Raw genomic sequence first — 20,700 nt, 5'->3', positions numbered from 1 at the left:
GAGAACTTCTGTGAATTGTTGTGGTTTGTTAGCCTTGTTCCTCTAGGGGTAGGAACAACATGTTTAGGGACTTTGGATCCCTTGGATTATGGACATTTCATGCTTATTGTTGTAAGGCACAAAAATGTCTATAACAGTTGCCCCCTAAAGTATGAGGCCGTTTATCGGGTGAAATGCTTTATTAGGAGGATCCGAAGTTCATTCAATGTTGGGAGGAGACCTGTAATAAGATACAATACAATACATTATTTTTCATACTGCTTTCATGATCTAGCTGAGGCGGGCATTCCCATGCTCAGCTTTATAAATTCATTTTTCTATACATAGAATAGACAATCGTCTGATGGTAGACTCATAATTTTGATGAAATTATCATCCTTTGTGTAGGATGATTATCTGCTGCAATGACGTACATGTCAATGTCTTTATCTTTCCTGAATATATATCGTAGCCCGGATGGATGAAACTAGATCCGGGGTCTTCAAACTCATTCGATCTTCACTCTAAGTACAAGTCGATCCATGTGAGAAATGTTCTGAAGTCGAACATGGAAAGACATCGCTTGATTACTGGTCAATGAGGTAAACCGTTAACAAGCGCGAGAGGAATCACCGATAATGATAATGACCCTCAAGGTACTGCAGTACAATTCACGTGGTGTGAATAAAGGACTTGGCGTCAAACACCACGAAAAATCTTTCGGTCGAAGGTCATTGATGTATACCTGTCGCCGGAAGTGAGAAACTTGCCATTGAGGCATGCAAGCTTCAAAGTACTGAAGGGGTTGTTCCTAGATCAACTTCTTGGATAATGAGCTGATGTCGACAAGAAGTGATCCGTCAAATGAGGGCCTTAATGAATCCCACATCAGTGACACGGAATGGAGCAAATGATTTTGATGGAGGTGAAAATGATCTGATGACATATGATTCAGGGTGGCGGTCATGAAAGGATGAAGGATAATGTATGGAAGTGGATGGGACACGGTTGACTTCTCTGAATGACTTCTCTTGAACATATGGCGACACTTATGCGATGGATCGGTAGCATTACCCGAAATATGGATGGTATGGTGAGACAATGGTGATGTGGCCGGTGAATGAAACAACCCAACCCGACTGTGGTACAGAAGAAAAGTGTCATGTTCAAGAGCGACTTGCTACCATCAAAGTTTTCTTGAGTTTCTCCCAATTTTTCCCCAGTCATTGCTGACCAGTACCTCTTTATTTTTGTCAAGCTTGAGGAGGATAACATATGCTTGTTCTATAACTTGCCCTTTGGGCAAGCCCATCGCTATGTTTTAACGAACCTAGCGATAGTGAAACTTTTTCTCGTCTAAAGACAAGTTTGTCGCTATTTAATGTTTTTAACGAGTCTAACGACAAAGATAACTCGGTCCTTTTCATTTTTAGAGAGTCTGAAAAGGTACGTAAAGTCAACTCCGAAAGTCCTTTTTCGTCATCTAATCCCTTAAGTCCGAAAAAGTATAAAACAATACAGAAGGGATGAGTTTTCGATAGTTTTAACGAGCCGAACAAAACAAGTGCTCGATCTTTTTGTGCAATAATCCCTCAGGTCCAAAAATATTAAAATCTAGAGGAGGGATAGCACTTCCGGTCGCTTTAACGAGCTGGAAGGCCAAAAACTGGCAATCTTTTCATATTTTACGAGTCAGATGAAAAGAGCTTAAAGAAGACTCGTCTTTTGAGGAACGAGTGATAAAACGGGTTAGCAGCTGATTCCAGGTACGGGTTGGAATTTTCCAATCACGGCAGTGTCACAAGGATGGCTAGTGAAATCACTCTCCATAGCTATTCCTCAAAATGGGTTAACAATCATATGGAGGTGAACGATCGGCCAATGGAAAAGTGGAGGTGACGGTGCAAACATGACCAAGGCTTTAATGGCTGATGATATTACATTCACGGTGGTTATTTACCGGAATAGTTCATTTTTTAACGAGCTTAAACACGAAAAACACTGCTCAGTCTTATGTTTATTTTTTAACGAGCATGAACTATGTGCTAAAACTGCTCGAATCTTGCGTTTATTTTTTAACGAGCATGAACTATGTGCTAAAAGTGCTCGATAACATGGTCTAATTTTGATTTTTTACCATAACTAGCTTTGCCCTTTTCAAAGATAGCACTGTACCTTCAATTGCTGCATCAAACTTGTTAGAAATGAATAACATCGACTTGAAAATGAGATTAAAACCCTAATATTTTGCTTTGAACTACGTAAAAAACAATTAAAAAGTGTTTTTACCTCTCATTTTACCATTTCATTTGAACTTGGTTTGTTGGAGCTTTGGAGGTGCCTCTTCCCCCTTGATTTTCACCAGCTGATTTCGGGAGATTCTGTGGACGATTCTCAGCGCCGTCTGGACCAGGTAGGAGCTAAACCTTAGCTCTTTCTTTTCATGGTTTCTTTTTTGCATTCTGTACCTCTTTTCCTGTTTTTTTGAGCCCCTGGGGTTTCATGAGCTCGTTTTCCCATCAACGCACCCTGTGCCTAGCGAAACCTATGCTGAATGTCAGCCAGTATGAAGGCAGTTTGACATTCAACGCAGGTGAACCACTCCTGCAGGTGCGTTGGGTGAAAAAGAGGAACTTGTTGCACATTTTTTGATGAAAATTTTGCCTGTTTTGCATCAAAATCAGGATCTTACTCCTTCTCTTGTTTGTTTTGCAGGGATCTTTGAGCAAAATGATCCTTACATGGCGAGAATGAGAACATGAAGAAGAGGACATGATTTCCCTACATGATCCTGTCACGGTGAATGCGCTGCGGAAATGTGGTTTGCTGAAGTTCTTCTGTATCTCTAGCATGAGACAACAGATCTCTCTACTGCAATATTTACTCGACGCTTGGGATCCTATCAACCAAGTATTTCAGATTAGGGGCAAATCTATCCCCTTGACTGTAGTAGACATTTACTTCTTGACTGGCCTGTCGAGGCGAGGTGCCCCCATTTCTTTGTCAGGTTCGGCCCGAGGGAGTGACTCTGTGAGAGATTATGTCCGCCAGTATTGCAGGGAAGGATCTCAGCCGAGCAGAGACGGCAAGATCGTTATCCGTGAGATTGCTGACAGGTCCCTCAGGTCTATCTTGTATACTATTGGTAGGATGGCCGGTAGCGCGTCTCTTCATGTAGCCAACAGATCCTATGTGTAGCATGCCTTGGAGTGTCTCCAACCGAAAATATTCAACTGCTGTGATGCAGTACTTCTTCAGATGAAAAGTCAGTTAACCAAGGTAAAGGACGGAAAGCTGAAGAACTTTAGGTTTGGTTCTATTTTGACCGCCTTTGCTTTGGAGAAGATACCACTGATGCAACCACAGTACATTGCTCTCGACTTGCCTTCTCCTACTGAACCACGCATGCAGAGATGGGTTGATCACATGTCTAGGCATGCTGGTCAATCTCAGATTTCCTTCACTGATACCTTCTTCAGGTGGTTTGAGCATCAGGAGATGGTCTATTCCGAGTATCCATATGTTGGCATGGACTTCCGGGGGTGATCCAGATTTGGTACTGCCGGACGGCGAGCAGTGGAGCGCTATTGGTAAAATCTTCGACCATATCATTGTTTACTGTTTTTATTTATAATGTCCTTGTGCTTTATTCTATCAAGACTTTAATCAAACTCATGTGTGCATGCATATGTTGGTCCTGTTCATCCAGCAGTTCGCCTGAGAGTGCCAGCCGTTGCCCCAGCAGGGGAGACTACTGGGAGGGTTATTCTTCGTGACCTTGATGTGGCCGAGACCCTTACAACTATGCAGGAGCAAGTTGAGAGCCTTACTCTCGGCATTCCAGATGTGAGGATCGACGAGTTACCTTTACAGTTGCAGCGGCATACTACTGGTGTGCCTAACGATGGACTCGTCTCTTACGCATGATCGCACAGGCCGTGACGTGCTATCATGAGCATCACTAGACTAGGGTGCCCCTAGCATTTTTTGAGTTTTGGGTCATGTGACCAATTTTTTCTTGGTTACAGAACATTATATGTAAACCATAAACATCTTATATATATATATATATATTTTGATTTTCGGGGTTTTATTCTGGTTGAGTTATGTGATCCATATGCACAACATTGATGATGTGTTTCTTTTTATAAATGTCGCAAATGTCTATCTAACACATAGTTTGCTAATGATTCGGTTAATGTGTTTAAGTTTCTGGAAATATGTTGGTATTGAATTAAATCAAATTGTCTTTCCACAATCCTAACCCTTAGGAACATGCGGTAAATAGCTGGATTGTGGAAGGAATATATACCATTGAGTTGTAGTGTTACGAGTTGTGAGTCTAGCCTGACGATTAGTCGGCGTATACCATGGGTGATGGCATCAGAGAGTAGTTCTATCAACGCGCTATACTCAGCGATGTTATTCGTTGATTGCCCAATACATACACCTCTGAAACTTACTAATTCGCCTCTTGGATAAAAAATGGCCCAGGCTGCGGAGGACAGGTTCCGCGAACTACGACTCGCTCCGTCTGCGTATCCCACACATGTCTCCAGAAGGTTTGACATCTGCAATAAATGTAAAAAGCTGGATTACTCGACCAAAACAAACACTTTAGCGAAAACAAAATACAACAAAAGCACACAAGTTACTATTTAAGCATAGTAACGCTTGAGGTACAACCCATTACGGGGTTGCGCTAGTGGAATTCCGTCATAATCCATTAACTCATAGGCTCCTTTTGCTAACACTCGTTTAACAATATAGGGGCCCATCCATAAAGAATTAAATTTACCTGCTCCCAATTTATTGGATTCTTGGTCATAAAGCAAGACCAAGTCACCTTCTGAGAAGACACGGGGTTTGAAATTTTTGTCGAACTGCACCTTGACTCATTTCTTATGGGCTTCATTAGCCAAAGCGGCATCACGATGGCTTTCATCCAATTGGATTAATTCCAAGAAATGGGCCTCTTCTTCTGAAGTTCTGGGGAGGAGATCAATTGCGAGTTTAAGAGACGAGATTTCACACTGGATTGGCAAGACTGCTTCCAGGCCATACACCAGTTGGAAAGGTGTCAACCCGGTCACATTCCTTACCGATGTTCGGTAAGTCCACAAGGCTGAGTACAGGATTAGGTGCCACCTTCTTTTGTGAACTTCGATCATCCTTTGCAACATACGCTTCAGGACTTTGTTGATCGCTTCAACCTGTCCGTTGGCTTGCAGATAATACGGGGTATAGCTGTCGTGAGATAGCCCTAGCTTGGTAGCTAATTCAACCATCATGTGATTGCGAAAATGCGATCCATGATCCGTACCTATAGCCTGTGGTACGCCGAATCTGGCGACTACATGATTGAAAAAGAAAAGGGCACCAGTGTTATCTAATGTAGGCATCGCCTCGGCCCATTTGGTAAAATAGTCAACGGCGACTATAATATACCCATGCCCCCCGGTCGAGGTGGGGTTACATGTCATGAAATCGATGCCCCATTTGGCGAAAGGCCCGACAGCAACTATTGGCTGTAAAGGTGCGGGTGGTCTTTTGGTTTTTCTATCAAAAATTTGACAATCATGGCAACTTCTGACTGCAGTTATGCAATCTTTGAACATGGTCGGCCAGAAGTATCCTGCTCGTAAGATTTTCTGTGCTGTAGCATATCCAGATTGATGCCCCCCACATGCGCCTGAATGACACTCATTCAGGGCTTTTTCGGCCTCCTCATGGGTGAGGCACCTTCTCAGAACTGTATCGATACCACGACGGTAAAGCGTATCACCGACGATCATGTAGTCTTTTGCTTGGTATCGTATACGTTTTTGTTCTGAGTGAGAGGTGTTAGGCCTGAATTTTTGGGTTTGGAGATAAATTATTATATCTCCATACCACTCATTGCTTGTAGATATCAGAAACAAATTTTCGTCCACGATTGATTCTTCGGATCTTTCATCGTTGGACGACGATGGGAGATCGCACAATAATTCTGCGAAAACTAGAGCTTTCTTTGATTTGGATTTTACGAATTCCAGATCAAACTCTTGAAGGATTGCTATCCATTTTGAATATTTCCCCCCCAGCAACTGTCACAACAATATATAAGTCATGGGGTTGCAATCAGACAAAATGGTAGTTTTCCGAAAGAGGACATAGTGTCGAAACCTTTGTATCGCTTGAACAGCTGCAAGCACTAGTTTTTCAACATAAGAATATTTACTTTCTGTATCATTTAAGTTTATACTTAAATAATATATAGGATGTTCAATTCCATCGACTTCTTGAACTAAAACCATCGCAATGGTCGTACCCGCTGCAGCTAGATACAGGTTAAAATCTCTTTGATAGTCCGGGGCATACATTAATGATTCTTTTACTAGAGAATCTTTCAGAGCGTCAAAGGAAGCTTGTGCCACCTGATCCCAGACAAAAGGTACATCCTTTTTCAAAAGACGAGTATAACCTTTAGCAAGTTCTGCGTAATTTGGAATGAACCTCCTCAGAAAGTTTGCTTTCCCTTGGAGTTTCTGAATCTAAAGCAAGTTTGAAGGTGGAGGCAAATTTATGATTGCCTGAACCTTACAGGGGTCGAGACGAATCCCGTCCTTGGAGACTGCAAAGCCAAGTAAACGACCAGAGCTGACGCAAAATACACATTTGTGTGGATTGAGTCGTATCTTGTAGTGTCGGCAATGTAGAAATATCGCTCTTAAATGCTGCGGATGATCAGTCCACTTTCATGAATGAGCCGGAAGGTCATCGAGGTATGGTTGAACGATGTTCTTGATGTCATGGAAGGCATAATTCATTGCCCTCTGAAATGTCGCCCCAACGTTCTTTAAACCAAAGGGTAATTTTCGATATGCGAATGTGCCCCACGGACAAATGAATGCAGTCTTTGACTGGTCCTGTGGGCGGATATTTATTTGATTATACCCGGAGAATCCATCCATAAAAGAAAAGATTTCACATCCGGCGCATTCATCAATTATCTGGTCGATGAAGGGTGTAGGGTAGTTGTCTTTTGGACAAGCTTGATTTACATCCCTATAATCGACACACACTCTAATCGTTCCTTGTTTTTCATAACAGGGACAATATTCGATACCCAATCAGTTAGAGGAACCGGGTAGATGAAACCAGCATGGAGAAGTTTTTTCAACTTCTGCCTTAATGGCAGCGGCTTTCTTGGGGTGCACCTGCCGAAGTCGTTGTCTTACTGATTTGACATCAGGATACATCTTAATTTCATGTTCAACGATACTCGAGTCGATGCCTGGAATTTCATCATATGACCAAGCAAGGACATCTTTGAATTCGCGGAAAAGAGCGTTATATACTTCCAGTTCTGAAGGAGAACAACATTTGCCAACATAAATATTCTCTACAACATCTGCTTTGGTTGAGATATTTATGGCTATAGTCTCTTCAATATTGGATAGGTTTCGCTCGGAATCCACCGTATTTACAATATTTGATAGGAATTCAAAGACTGAAGGGTGATAAAGGTCATCTTGAGTATCTTCTTCACAATCCGGAAGAAAGGAATGATGGTGGCTATCATTCCATGGTGCCCCCTCAATCAACATTGATTGTAGAATTCCTTCATCGGTTCCATGCACTCGCGACCAAGGATCTAAAGGGGTACCATATTCTCTAGACCTATCTACCCAAACGCTTGATGAGCGTTGACTTGGGTTCGCCTCCCATGCCAGAAACATTGATTGCTACAAAATTTCTATTGGGCTTGGGGGCAAAACCATTGCATGATCCATGTCGATATCGTCTTCTGAGATCTTCGTGGAAGATATCATATTGCAGGCTCCTACCGACGCTACTTCTCCTATATAGATTGGAGGTGGAAGTGCGAAAGTTCCCATTAATGTGGGGTCTTTCAGTAGGCTTACTCTAATATCTTGAAGCGAATTGTTGCTCCCATGGATCATTGGAATGCTTCCCGTAACTTGAGAACCATTAGGGAGGAAGTTTTGTTGGTCGACGATCGTAATCCCTCCTTGAAAGGGGAATGCGATCTTTCTAAAATAGGTCGACACAACAGCTACCATGGCGTAGATCCACGGTCTTCCTAGTAGGATGTTGTAATCAAGATTCCCATCGATCACTTCAACATCTATTTCTATCGTTTTTCCCCCTAGTTCAGCCTTCAAGTTATTTAGGATACCATATGGGGTATATGTCCTTCCGTCGAATGCTTTTAATGTTGTCGAAGATCGCGACAAGGTTGGAGATCCCAAAGTTTTCCAGCAACTCATCGACATAATACATGTAGATGCCCCCTCATCAATAATTGTTCGGTGAACAATTTTGTTGAGGGCTTTCACTTGGATAAGGAAAGCTAGTTGAGCTGGTAACTGAGGATCGTATCCTTTGTGGTCAAAGGATACAAGATTGGAATCCTTAGGATCAACTCCACCAATAGCTGATAACAAAGCCTGCCTTTGGGATGGGCAATTTTGTAGTACTTCAAGAGTCAACATAGCGGATGGCGATTGGGCCAAATCTTCCACTATGTTATAATGCTGCGCCGCTCTGGCGCGAGGATTAAATGTCGACTTGTGTACTACTCCCTTTGGCGGTTTTATTGTTAATTCAGGGATGATGGGCGGTACAACTTCTGTCAAAGTTGTTGTCGAACTGCTTGGTTGATCTTTTTCCTTGCCGTTCGACACCTGCGGATTCCCGTAATCTTTGTTCCTTGTCGAAATCAAAGCATCGCTTTTCTGTTTTGAAACCGACAACATAAGCACTTGCGACGGGGAAGCATTTCCACTATCAACCAGATTTTGTCCTGGATTTGGAAACAGATCAGTTAACACAGCTGAGGTTTGCGAACTTTTGAAGAATTTCTTCAGCTCAGCTTTGTATGGACACTCCCTTGTCCAGTGATCCTCATCGCATATACTGCATGGATATTTCCTATTTCCAGGAGGGTTTGAAGAATGTTTTTTAGGGGATGACTCACCCTGTTTCTTCTTCTTCCCTTTGTTTTTCTTTTTCTTGCTCGCTGGTTGTTTGGTTTCTTTGCCTTTATCTGCCGATACGGCATTTACTTCCGAAGCAAGAATTTCTTCTTTTGCATTTTGATCTAAAATATTACGGGCCTTCTTGGAGTTGGCCTTTGTCGATTTCGCGTTTGTCGTGCCAATCACGCCATCGCTGGCATGAGAGTCATTGTTTGATTTAGGAGGAGGAGGAATTGAGAATTCCGGTCTAGGGGCGTCAGGTATTTTGTCATAGAGCGTGCCAGACTGAGTATAGACTAAGTCTAGATACAGCGCACGAGCGATAACTTGCTCTTCCGTTAGGACTCCCCCCTTTGCCACATCTTTCGTTATAGCAGGAAGTAACGACTTGATAAACCATTCAGCTAATAACTGATCGGGAACGTACGTTTTTACCATCCTACGACGACGTCGCCACTCATGTATATGATCAGATATGTGAGTGGCCGTCGTCTGTTTGAAGTTGGTTAAGATTTCCGTTCTTGTTTCATACCTTATTGGTAATTGAAAATGGGTTAAGAATGTCGTGGCTAAGGTGCTGAAATTGTCGAATGAAGCTCTAGGCAATTCAATATACCATTTTGCCGCTGGACCCGTTAACGTCCTCTGAAAAACGCAAAGCCTTATCGAATCATCGTTTAGGGTGTTTGATGAACACCATAGATGAAATGTCATCATGTGATTCGATGGATCTTCACCTGGATTTCCATTAAATTTGGGAATGTTTGAAGGAAGTTTGTGAGGAATCGCTGGCCACCAAGGGGCGTAAGCAATTGGATCGTTTATCAACCGGTGTAAATCGGGTAACTCTAAAGTTGCCACGAACGGTAACTGTTGATTCGAGTTAGGTGAAGCATACCCAGGATACAATGGGATTTCCTCAGCAGTTGGCCTTTGCACACCAGCATAATGTAATTGATGTTGGTATGACTGATATGGTTGGTGGACATGACCACCGTAAAGTGGTTGATTTTGACTATTTTGAATGTACGGTTGTCCACTGTTCGCAAAGATCTACTGCTCAGAACCTTGGTATACTTGTTGGAATTGTGGTTGTTGATATTGCACCAGCCACGGTTGCGAAGCCATGTTCTGTTGCATTATACTAACTGTTGGACCAAGGTGTGGGGTAATTGTACCCGTTTGGACCTGTGTTGCCCCACCAATAGGCGATTGTCGTTGAGTCACAGGGTCAAGGGGCTATTGCATTACAACCTGAGAAATCTGAGATTGACATACAACAGGCAACGTTTGAACTTGCGACACTATCACAATAGCCGGTGTGGTCGGGATGCTCGACATAGGTACACATTGTTGCATAGAATACACAACCCTTGGTTGTTGAGGTAGCATAGGTACCCAACCACTTGATGTAACTCCAGTATAACCTGAATACTATTGTGAACTCCCGTATGGATACCCTCCCGGAGGGGGTATTGAAAGGGCATACTGCCCCCCATACGGTGGCAATCCAGAACTCAAGGGGATTGTTTGTCCTTGGGGACTGGTGTTGTGGGGAAAAATGCCTATTTAGGACGATCTTATCCACCTAAGGTGTGACAGCGCCTTAGCAACAAACGAATACAGCTATTATGATTCCTTCCTTTATGAAATGTGAAAGAGAGGAGATTGGGAGACTTACCGTTGTCTTCCGGTTGTCCCTCGATCTAGATCCTCTTCTCTTTGTGTGTCCATAGCTACTTGCCTCCTCGCTTGATCAAGAGAACAACTACTTGAATCCCACGAGATCACAAGAGAACAGCTACCTGTGACAAGAGAACAGCTACTTGCAACAAGAGAAGAACACAATACAAAGGCAAATATACATATTCATAAATGATTCAGGATTAGAAGTAAATCAAATATACTAATGCAATCATACAAAATACACCAGCATATAGGGAAGAATCAAGATAGCTTTATTGAAAGTAACAGGGTTCAGGAAGAGATACAACCCATAGGGCTCCAACCCAGCATCTCCTTCCCAGCAGAATAGAATTCCCTCTTCAGCTCCCTTCAAAGCATAACACACCCAATGTTTCTAGCCACAAACCAACAACAATTCTTTGCAAATACCAAATTCCAGCCCCCTCAGACCTCATGAGAGAGATCTATATATAGGAGTTTTGGAGAGAGGATGAGTCAGCTTGAGGCTGGTATGAAGCTGACTAGTGTCCTCTCCCACTTCAGTTCTTGAGTCCACTTGGAGGTTCTTGCTTCCACTTGGATATTTGGAACCTCTTACTCATCACTAGTCGAATTCCCTGATCCAAGTGTCATTTTGGAAGCTTCTTGGGCATTGACACCTTGAGAAATGACTCTACCACTTGTCCAAACTCGCTCAGCGCAGGTAGCCTTCTTTGCAGTTGACATTCAACGCAGGTAGACAGTGGAGCAGTTGACATTCAGCGCAGATGCTCAGTGGAGCACTTGACATGATCCAGAATTGCCTTGTTTTTGAGTGTTTTCAGGTGGAGAACTTTTGTGAATTACTGTGGTTTGCTGGCCTTGTTCCTCTAGGGGTAGGAAAAACATGTTTAGGGACTTTGGATCCCTTGATTATTGACATTTCATGCTCAGTGATGCAAGGCACAAAAATGTCTATAACAGTTGCCCCCTAAAGTATGAGGCCGTTTATCGGGTGAAATGCTTTATCCAGGAGGGTCCGAAGTTCATCCATCTGCTGGGAGGAGACCCGTAATAAAATACAATACATTATGATTCATACTGCTTTCATGATCTAGCTAAGGCGGGCATTCCCATGCTCAGCTTTATAAATTCATTTTTGTACATAGAACAGACGATCGTCTGATGGTAGACTGATAATTTTGGCGAAATTACCATCCTTTGAATAGGATGATCATCTGCTACAATGATGTACATGTCAAATGTCTTTATTTTTCGTGAATATATATCGCAGCCCAGATGGATGAAACTAGATCTGGGGTCTTCAAACTCGTTCGATCTTCACTCTAAGTACAAGTCGATCCATGTGAGAATTGCGCTGAAGTCGAACATGGAAAGACATCGCTTGATTACCGGTCAATGATGTAAACCGTTAACAAGCGCGAGAGGAATCACCGATAATGATAATGACCCTCAAGGTATTGCAGTACAATTCACGTGGTGTGAATAAAGGACTTGGCGTCGAACACCACGCAAAATCTTCTGGTCGAAGGTCATTGATGTATACCTGTCGCCGGAAGTGAGAAACTTGCCATTGAGGCATGCAAGCTTCAAAGTACTAAAAGGGGTTGTTCCTAGATCAACTCCTTGGATAATGAGCTGATGTCGACAAGGAGCGATCCGTCAAAGGAGGGCCTTAATGAATCCCACATCAGTGACACGGAACGGAGTTAATGATTTTAATGGAGGTGAAAACAATCTGTGACATATGATTCAGGGTGGCGGTCATGAATGGATGAAGGATAATGTATGGCAGTGGATGGAACCCGGTTGACTCTTTCTGAATGACTTCTCTTGAACATATGGCGACACTGATGTGATGGATCGGTAACATTACCCCAAATATGGATGGTATGGCAAGACCATGGTGATGTGACCGGTGAATGAAACAACCCAACCCGAATGTGATACGGAGGAAAAGTGTCATGTTCCAGAGCGACCTGCTACCATCAAAGTTTTCTTGATTTTTCCCAATTTTTCCCCAGTCATTGCTGACCAGTACCACTTTATTTTTGTCAAGCTTGAAGAGGATAACATATGCTTGTTCTATAACCTGCCCTTCGGGCAAGCCCATCGCTATGTTTTAACGAGCCTAGTGATAGGGAAACTCGTTCTCGTCTAAAGACAAGTTTGTCGCTATTTAATCATTTTAACGAGTCTAACGACAAGGATAACTCGGTCCTTTTCATTTTTAGAGAGTCTGAAAAGGTACATAAAGTCAACTCCAAAACTCCTTTTTCGTCATCTAATCCCTTAAGTCTGAAAAAGTATAAAACAATACAGAAGGGATGAGTTTTCGATAACTTTAACGAGCCGAATAAAACAAGCGCTCGACCTTTTTGTGCAATAATCCCTCAGGTCCAAAAAGATTAAAATCTAGAGGAGGGATAGCTCTTCCTGTCCTTTTAACGAGCTGGAAGGCCAAAACTCGGCAATCTTTTCATATTTTACGAGTCAGTTGAAAAGAGCTTAAAGAAGACTCATCTTTTGAGGAATGAGTGATAAACAGGGATAGCAACTGATTCCAGGTACAGGTTGGAATTTTCCAATCACGGCAGTGTCACAAGGATGGCTAGGTGAAATCACTCTTCGCAGCTGTTCCTAAAAATGGGTAAACAATCATATGGGGGTGAACGATCGGCCAAATGAAAGATGGAGGTGGCAGGTGCAAACACGACCAAGGTTTTTATGGCTGATAAATTTACGATCACAGTGGTTATTTACCGGGATAGGTTCATTTTTTAGTTAAAAATGAGCTTAAACACTGGAGGAAACTCTGCTCACTGCTTATATTTATTTTTTAACGAGCATGAAGACCGCGTTAAAACTGCTCAGATTTTGCGTTTATTTTTTAACGAGCATGAACTTTATGCTAAAACTGCTCGATTATACAGTCAAATTTTAATTTTTTACCATAACTAGCTTTTCTCTTTTCAACGATAGTACTGCATTCTCAATTGCTGCATCAAACTTGGTTAGAAATTAATAATATTTGCATGAAAATGAGATTATAACCCTAATATTTCGCTTTGAACTACGTAAAAAGCCATTAAAAGGTGTTTTTACCTCTCATTTTACCATTTCATTTGATCTTGGTTTGTTGGAGCTCTGGAGGTGCCTCTTCCCCCTTGATTTTCACCAGCTGATTTCGGGAGATTCTGTGGATGATTCTCGGCGCCGTCTGGACGAGGTAGGAGCTAAACCCTAGCTCTTTCTTTTCATGGTTTCCTTTTTCCATTCTGTGCCTGTTTTCTAGTCTTTCTGAGCCTCAGGGGTTTTGCCAGGGCGCCCTAACTTCAGCGCAGGTTGCCCATTCGAAACCTGCGTTGAATGTCAAGCTGCTTTAAGGCAGCCTGACCTTCAACGCAGGTAGGACACTGCCTGCCTACGTTGGGTTCAAAAACTGAGTTTTCAGCACATTTTTTGATGAAATTTCGCCAGTTTCTCATCAAATTCAAGATCTCACTCATTCTCTTGCTTGTTTTGCAGGAACCTTTGATCAAAATGTCCCTTACATGGCGAGAACGAGAACATGAAGAAGAAGATATGATTGCTCTCCATGACCCTATCATGGTAAACGCACTGCGGAACTGTGGCCTGCTGAAGTTCTTCCGTATCTCTAGCATGAGAGCACAGATTACTTTGCTGCAGTATATGCTTGATGCTTGGGATCCCATCAACCAAGTATTCCAGATTAGGGGAAAATCCATCTCCTTGACCATAGTAGACATTTACTTCTTGACTGGGTTGTCAAGGCAGGGTGCCCCCGTTTCTTTGTCAGGTTCGGTCCGGGGGAATGACTCCGTGAGAGACTATGTTCGCCAGTACTGCAGGGAAGGTTCCCAGCCGAGCAGAGACGGCAAGGTTGTTATCCGTGAGATTACTGATAGGTCTCTCAGGTCCATTCTGTATACTATTGGTAGGATGGTCGGTAGCGCAGCTCTACACGTTGCCAACAGGTCTTATGTGCAGCACGCCTTGGAGTGTCTCCAACCGAAAGTATTCAACTGGTGTGATGCAGTACTTGTCCAGATGAAAAGTCAATTGACCAAGGTAACAGATGGGAAGCTGAAGAACTTTGGTTTTGGTTCTATTCTGACTGCCTTCGCCTTGGAGAAAATCCCACTGATGCAGCCTCAGTATATTGTACTCGACTTACCTTCTCTGACCGAGCCACACATGTAGAGGTAGGTCGATCACATGTTTAGGCATGTTGGTCAACCTCAGATTACTTTCACTGATGCCTTTTTCAGGTGGTTCGAGCACCAGGAGATGGTCTTTTCCGAGTATCCATATGTGGGTATGGATTTCCGAGGTGATCCGGATTTGGTGTTACCGGATGGCGAACAGTGGGGCGCTATTGGTAAAATCTTTGACCATATCACTGTTTACTATTTTTATTCATAATGTTGCTGTGATTTATTCTATCAAGACTTTTAATCAAACTCTTGGGTGCATGCAGATGTTGATCCTGTTCGTCCAGCAGCTCGTCCGAGACCGCCAGTTGCTGCTCCGGCAGTGGAGCCTGTTGGGAGAGTTATTCTTCACGACCTTGACGACGCTGAGATCCTTACAGCTGTGCAGGAGAAGGTTGAGAGCCTTACTCTCAGCATTCCGGATGTGCGGATCGATGATTTGCCTTTACAGTTGCAGCGGCATACTACTGGTGTGCCTAGACGATGGACTCGTCTCTTGCGCATGATTGCACAGGCCGTGACGTGCTATCATGAGCACCACTAGGCTAGGGTGCCCCCTAGCATTTTTGAGTTTTAGGTCATATAACCAATTTTTGTCTAGGTTACAGAACATTATGTATGAACGATAAACAGCTTATATATATTTTGATTTTCGAGTTTTATTCTGGTTGAGTTATATGATCCGTATGTACAATCATTGATGATGTGTCCTTTTTATAAATGTTGCAAATGTCTATCTAACACATAGTTTGCTAATGAGTCAGTTAATGTGTTTAAGTTTCTGGAAATATGCTGGTATTGAATTGAATCAAACTGTCTTTCCAAAATCTTAACCCTGAGGAACATGCGATAAATAGCTGGATTGCGAACGGAATATATACCATTGAGTTGTAGTATTACGAGTTGTGAGTCTAGCCTGACAATTAGTCGGCGTATGCCACGGGGGATGGCATCAGAGAGTAGTTCTATCAACGCGCTATACTCAACGATGTTATTCGTTGATTGCCCAATACATACACCTCTGAAACTCACTAACTCGCCGCTTGGATCAAAAATGGCCCAGGCTGCGGAGGATAGGTTCCGCGAACTACGACTCGCTTCGTCGGCATATCCAACACATGTCTCCAGGAGGTTTGACATCTGAAATAAATGAAAAAGGTGGATCATTTGACCAGGACAAATACTTTAGCGAAAACAAAATACAACAAAAGCATACAGGTTACTATTTAAGCATAGTAACGCTTGAGGTACAACCCATTGCGGGGCTGCGCCAGTGGAATTCCGTCATAATCCATTAACTCGCAGGCTCCTTTTGCTAACACTCTTTTAACAATATAGGGGCCCATCCATAAGGAATTAAATTTTCCTGCTCCCAATTTATCGGATTCTTGATCATAAAGCAAGACCAAGTCACCTTCTGAGAAGACACGGGGTTTGACATTTTTGTCGAACTGAGCCTTGACTTGTTTCTTATGGGCTTCGTTAGCCAAAGCGGCATCACGACGGGTTTCATCCAATTGGATTAATTCCAAGAAACGAGCCTCTTCTTCCGAAGTTCCGGGGAGGAGGTCAATTGCGAGTTTAAGCGACGAAATTTCGCACTGGATTGGCAAGACTGCTTCCAGGCCGTACACCAGTTGGAAAGGTGTGAACCCAGTCCCGTTCTTTACCGACATTCGGTAGGCCCACAAGGCTGAATACAGGATTAGGTGCCACCTTCTTTTATGAACCCCGATCATCCTTTGCAACATACGCTTCAGGACCTTGTTGATTGCTTCAACTTGTCCGTTGGCTTGCGGATAATACGGGGTAGAGTTGTCATGAGATAGCCCTAGCTTGGCAGCTAATTCGACCATCATGTGATTGCGAAAATGCGACCCATGATCTGTAACTATAGCCTGTGGTACGCCGAACCTGGCGACTACATGATTGAAAAAGAAAAGGGTAGCTGTTTCACCAGTGTTATCCAATGTAGGCATCGCCTCGGCCCATTTGGTAAAATAGTCAACAGCGACTATAATATACCCATGCCCCCCAGTCGAGGTGGGGTTACATTTCATGAAATCGATGCCCCATTTGGCGAAAGGCCCAACAACAACTATTGGCTGTAAAGGTGCGGGCGGTCTCTTGGTTTTGCTATCAAAAATTTGACAAGCATGGCAACTTCTGACTGTGATTATGCAATCTTTGAACATGGTTGGCCAGAAGTATCCTGCTCGTAAGATTTTTTGTGCTGTTGCATATCCAGATTGATGCCCCCCACACGCGCCTGAATGACACTCATTCAGGGCTTTTTGGGCCTCCTCATGGGTAAGGCACCTCCTCAGAACTGTATCGATACCACGGCGGTAAAGTGTATCACCGACGATCATGTAGTCTTTTGCTTGGTATCGTATACGTTTCTGTTCAGAGTGAGAGGTGTTAGGCCTGAATTTTTGGGTTTGGAGATAAACTATGATATCTCCATACCACTCATCGCTCGTAGATATCAGAAACAAACTTTCGTCCATGATTGAATCTTCTGATGTTCATCGTTGGATGACGATGGGAGATCGCACAATAATTCTGCGAAAACTAGAGCTCTCTTTGATTTGGATTTTACAAATTCCAGATCAAACTCTTGAAGGATCGCTATCCATTTTGAATATTTGCCCCCCAGCAACTGTCGCGATAGTATATAAGTCATGGGACAAAATGGTAGTTTTCCGAAAGAGGACATAATGTCGAAACCTTTGAATCGCTTGAACAGCTACAAGCGCTAGTTTTTCAACATAAGAATATTTACTTTCTGTATCATTTAAGTTTTTACTTAAATAATATATAGGATGTTCAATTCCATCGACTTCTTGAACTAAAACCATGGCAATGGTCGTATCCGCTGTAGCCTGATACAGGTTAAAATCTCTTTGATAGTCTGGGGCGTACATTAATGATGCTTTTACTAGAAAATCTTTCAGAGCATCAAAGGAAGCTTGCGCCACCTGGTCCCAGACGAAAGGTACATCCTTTTTCAAAAGACGAGTATAACCTTTAGCAAGTTCTGCGTAATTTGGAATGAACCTCCTCAGAAAGTTTGCTTTCCCTTGGAGTTTCTGAATCTGAAGCAAATTTGAAGGTGGAGGCAAATTAATGATTGCCTGAACCTTGCAAGGGTTGAGACGAATCCCATCTTTAGAGACTACAAATCCAAGTAAACGACCAGAACTGACGCAAAACACGCATTTTTGTGGATTTAGTCTTATCTTGTAGTGTCGGCAATGTAGAAATATCGCTCTTAAATGCTGCGGATGATCGGTCCGCTTTCGCGAATGAGCCGGAAGATCGTCGAGATAAGGTTGAACGATGTTCTTGATGTCATGGAAGGCATAATTCATTGCCCTCTGAAACGTCGCCCCTACGTTCTTTAAACCAAAGGGTAATTTTCGATAAGCGAATGTGCCCCACGGACAAATAAATGCAGTCTTTGACTGGTCCTGCGGGTGGATATTTATTTGATTATACCCGGAAAATCCATCCATAAATGAAAATATTTCACATCCGGCGCATTCATCAATTATCTGGTCGATGAAGGGTGTAGGGTAGTTGTCCTTTGGACAAGCTTGGTTTACTTCCCTATAATCGACACACACTCTGATTGTCCCTTGTTTCTTCATAACAGGGACAATATTCGATACCCAATCAGTTAGAGGAACCGGGTAGATGAATCCAGCATGGAGAAGTTTTTCAACTTCTGCCTTAATGGCAACGGCTTTCTTGGGGTGCACCTACCGAAGCCATTGTCTTACTGGTTTGACATCAGGATACATTTTAATTTCATGTTCAACGATACTCGATTTGATGCCTGGCATTTCATCATATGACCAAGCAAATACATCTCTGAATTCGCGAAAAAGAGTGTTAGATATTTCCAGTTCTGAAGGGGAACAACCTTTGCCGACATAAATATTCTCTACAACATTTGTCGTAGTCGAGATATCTATGGCTATAGTCTCTTCAATATTGGATAAGTTTCGCTCGGAATCCACCATATTTACACTATTTGATAGGAATTCAAAAACTGAAGGGTGATAAAGATCTTGTTGAGTATCTTCTTCATATTCCGGAAGAAGGGAACGATGGTGGTGATCGTTCCATGGTGCCCCCTCAATCAACATTGATTGTAAGATTCCTTCGTCAGTCCCATGTACTTTCGACCAGGGATCTAATGAGGTACCATATTCTCTAGACCTATCTACCCAAACGCTTGATGAGCGTTGAATTGGGTTCGCCTCCCATGCTTGAAACATTGATTGCTACAATATTTCTAAAGGGCTTGGGGGCAAAACAATTGCATGATCCATGTCGACATTGTCTTTTGCGACCTTCGTGGAGGATATCATGTTGCAGGTTGCTACAAACGGTATATTTCCTATGTAAATAGGAGGTGGTCGCGCGAAAGTTCCCATCATTGTGGGGTCTTTCAATAATCCTACTCCGATATCTTGAAGCGAATGGTTGCTCTCATGGATCATGGGAATGCTTCCTGTAACTTATGAACCATTAGGGAGGAAGTTCTGTTGGTCGACGACCGTAATCCCTCCTTCAAACAGGAATGCGATCTTCCTAAAATAAGTCGATACAACAGCTGCCATGGCATAGATCCATGGTCTACCCAGTAGGATGTTGTAGTCAAGATTCCCATCGATGACCTCAACATCAATTTCCACTGTTTTTCCTCCTAGTTCAACCTTCAAGTTATTAAGGATACCGTACGGGGTATAAGTCCTTCCGTTGAAAGCTTTTAATGTCGTCGATGATCGCAACAAGGTTGGATATCCTAAAGTTTTCCAGCAACTCATCAACATAATGCATGTAGATGCTCCCTCATCAATAATTGTTCCGTGAACAGTGTTGTTGAGGGCTTTCACTTGAATAAGGAAAGCTAGTTGAGCTGGTAACTGAGGATCGTATCCTTTGTGATCAAAGGATACAAGATTGGAATCCTTAGGATCAACCCCACCAATAGCTGATAACAAAGCCTGCCTTTGGGATGGGCAATTTTGTAGTACTTCAAGAGTCGACATAGCCGATGGCGATTGGGCCAAATCTTCCACTATGTTATAATGCTGCGCCGCCCTGGTGCGAGGATTAAATGTCGACTTGTGTACTACTCCCTTTGGCGGTTTTATAGTTAATTCAGGAATGATGGGTGGTACAACTTCTGTTGAAGTTGTTGTCGAACTACTCGGTTGATCTTTACCTTTGTCGTTCGACGACTGCGGATTTCCATAATCTTTGTTCCTTGTCGAAATCAAAGCATCATTCTGCTGTTTTGAAACCGACAACATAAGCACTTGAGATGGGGAAGCATTTCCGCTATCAACCATATTTTGACCTGGGTTGGGAAATGGATCAGTTAACACAGCTGAGGTTTGGGAACTTTTAAAGAACCTCTTTAACTCAGCTTTGAATGGACAATTCTTTGTCCAGTGATCCTCCTCGCCACATATTTGACATGGAAAATTTTGTTTCCTTTTCCCAGTAGGGTTCGAAGAATTCTTTCCAGGAGATGACTCACCCTGTTTCTTCTTCTTCCCTTTGTTTTTCTTCTTCTTGCTTCCTGGTTGATTGGTTTCTTTGCCTTTATCTGCTGATATGGCATTTACTTCTGAAGCAAGAATTTCTTCTTTTGCATTTTGATCCGAATTCTTACGGGCTTTCTTAGACGAAGCCTTTATCGATTTCGCGTTTGCTGTGCCAATCACGCCATCACCGACATGAGAGTCACTATTGGATTTTGGAGGAGGAGGAATTGAAAATTCCGGTCTAGGGGCATC

Source organism: Pinus tabuliformis, chromosome 3_2 (assembly GCF_031772625.1).
Source record: "Pinus tabuliformis cultivar Carrire ecotype Pingquan chromosome 3_2, CPIR1, whole genome shotgun sequence".
Lineage (NCBI taxonomy): Eukaryota > Viridiplantae > Streptophyta > Pinopsida > Pinales > Pinaceae > Pinus > Pinus tabuliformis.
The sequence above is the reverse complement of the archived record's forward strand: the minus strand, read 5'-3'. Positions refer to the sequence as shown.